Source organism: Geospiza fortis, unplaced genomic scaffold, assembly GCF_000277835.1.
Source record: "Geospiza fortis unplaced genomic scaffold, GeoFor_1.0 scaffold41, whole genome shotgun sequence".
Taxonomy (NCBI): Eukaryota; Metazoa; Chordata; class Aves; order Passeriformes; family Thraupidae; genus Geospiza; species Geospiza fortis.
The window spans coordinates 5,594,131-5,597,195 of record NW_005054299.1 but is presented as its reverse complement, the minus strand read 5'-3'; positions in this window follow the sequence as shown (position 1 = coordinate 5,597,195).

The window sequence follows — 3,065 nt, the reverse complement described above, 5'->3', positions numbered from 1 at the left end:
AGGGAGTGAGACTCAGACTAATATTGTTTAATGCTTTATTAATAACCTGGGGGTGAATAGTGAAGTGGCAAAAGTTGATGTCAATAGAAAAGTACTTAGCTTAGGTCAGGAGAAACTCCAGAAGAATTTAATAAAATGGCAGGACCATATGCAGAAGTATGAGGGCAGCTTGGGAAGTGCCTTCAGAACCTACAGCAGCTCTCTTGCTCCTTCTGGCACATGGGTGTGTTCTCAACAAAGCTGGGGATAGGTAGTCAGAGGACAGGCAGACATTTCCAAGCATCTCAAGTACTTTTTGACTCTTTTCAGCTGCTGTTCAGCTCCTCTAGTTATGCCAGGAGGAAAGAGAGAGCTCCCACATGGCCCCTCTACCAGTCTCTGAGTAGTATCTCCACAAGCTCCTCCAGTAATTGTTTAAAAAAAAACATTGTGAGTTTCCATGGCTGATCATTCCCCAAGGACATGCCAAAAACTCTGGAGGTCACCTCTCACAGATATTTAAAAAATTATGTGTTCGTTCTGACTAGCATGACATGGTAACAAACCTCAAGTCCACTTAGTCTGAGGGTGTAAGCTCCTAAGTGGTGCCTGGCACCTGGAAAAACAAAACCTGCCAGCACAGCTGGGGTGCAAATATCTGTGTGAACATAGTGGTCTCTTTATCTGGTGCATAAAATAAGTGATAAAGGCACAAGCAGATACCTGGATAATTGCGAAAGTTGTTTAGAGTTTACTCTGCGGCTTCTTCTTCCCACTGATTTCTGTGTGGCTGTGTCTGAACTGAGCTGTGCTGATGTGAAATGCAGCACCCTGAGCTGGCACAGGCCTGGGCTCACACTGCAAGGTTTGTGTTTGAGCCTGCTGTGCAGACAAATGTACCCATAGCACTCTGCATGGATCCATGGCACCTTCTGTCAGCTCAGTGCTGCCAGTGCTCAGTCCCAGCTGCTCTGGCCCCACAGTGCCACCCAAACACAGCACAGGTTTTTGGAGGTAATGACATTCATGGGAGTTCAAACGGCTGGTTTTCACAGGGATTTAGTATTGTTTTGTTTTTACCCAGTGGGTCATTTCCATGGATACTATTCTGGAAAAGAAAGTAACTCATAAAGAAAGATTTTTTAAAATCCTCTTGATATGGCTTGTAAAGTATTTTGAAGTACCAGCAACAAAAGAAATTATTTTTAAATCCCCTCTTTCATTCGATGATTTATATTACATTAGAACTGCCCTGTGTCCCCAGCACTGGAACTCCAGAGGAGTAGGTGGGGCTCAATACCCAAGGGGAACTGGAAGGTTTTGCACCCAGGTGGGAAGTGGGAAGTCCACATGCACATGGGAAGTGACTTACCTCTGATCCAGCAGCACCCAGGAGACACTCCAAGGCTCTCCCCTCTCAGTGAACCACACTGTCTTGCCTTATCCCCACGTTTGTAGTTCAATCCAAGCTCTCCATGGCTTGTATGTACTCTTGGGATTCTTACCTTTACTTCTTTTTTTTCATAGTCTGAAATGGAAAACCACACACACATGCACATAGCATCTGGTCAACCTAATAAACAATAACCTAGTATTTTAATGCAGGGGGTGGGCTCCCAGTGTGAATGGGCTTCCTTTGTGGAGCTCTTTGAACTGGCATCAAATGAGGACCTGCTCAGAAGTGAAGAAACACCTTCAGAAGTGCTGGTCTAACCACTCAGCATGTGGAACCAGGGTTCTGCTGAGGCTCACACTGGACAGGGGCAATTTTACAGGCCAGGGATGGGTGCTGTGTGTGCTCCTAAGCCTCTGACTCCTAATCCAGAATTCTCTGTGGCCATGGCTCACACAGTGTTATGGGAGGCAAAATGTTCAGGCAACATCATGGTAATATTTGCAGTAATTATGATACTACACAAGCATAGTGCAAACATGAAGGTCACTAAATGTCTTGGGATTTATGGCTTAAAATTGATACATTTAATGATTAGCATCATCACTTTTCTCCATACAAAGATAAGCTTTGGGAGCTGGGAATAGGGATAGGCCAGAGTCTAGGGCAACCTGTGGCCCTGGGCAGCTCAGAATTGAAGCAAGAAGGACTACAACTCCAGCATGTGACTTTAAACCACTGAGGCAGAGCCCTAGCATTCCTTGGAAGTGGCTGCCCTCTGCCTGCCTGGCTGCCCTGATGTGGTATGGCTGCCTCCACAGTGCCTTTACCACTCATCTCTTCAGGCTCTGCTTAAGGTCTTCTTGTCTTTCCCATCTCCACCTCTCAGCCTGCTTCTCCCAGCACACCCCCCTTTTCCTTTATGAAGCCTCCCCAGCCATCTGATCATTCCTCCTGTCAGAGAGAAATTGGCAGTTTCTCAGTTTCTCAGTTTCTCAGCCTCCTCCTCCTCCTCTGCTCTTTTGCAGACTGCAGTGACTGCATGCAGTGACTGAGCCACTTCTATCAGAGCAGTGCTTGTTCCTCTCCTCCTTACTTCCAGAAAAATAAGCAAAGGCTGGCATTTTGTTAATCCAGGCATAATTAACCACCAGCAATGTTGTTATTTTAATTCATCTGTTTACATAGCATTGAAGAGGTTTAGGAGCTGTGAGCTTTTATGCATGATTGTAGAAGACACAGATGCAGATATTTTGCCAGGCCATAAAATCCTTTGCAGCAGTAGTAGTTTTTTAGGGGGCTTAAACAATTTTGGATAGAAATCAGTACAGAAATAGAAGGGTCAGACTGGAGAGGTACAGAAGGAGGTTGTCTGAATCTTAGTTGGTCCAGCAGCACAGAACAGTGGAAAGGAGCAAAAGCAGTGTATTTTGTACTCAGAAGATGATTTCTTGCTGTCTACCAGTTCCCAAAGACATGGCAAAGAGGAAGGCCTAGATCTGTAGTTTATTCCTGTGCCTTTGGTATCTGCCTCCAAGGATGCTGGCAGGCAGGATAATTGCAGTAGTGGTTTCTAGAGATGGGAATACAGTGCTTTCTGTGAGAGAAAAGGAAAGATGTCAGGTCCCTTTACAGCCTTTCCTTTGAATAGACAAGATGTTTGAATTGTTTTTCAGAGTCACTTTAAAAAAAA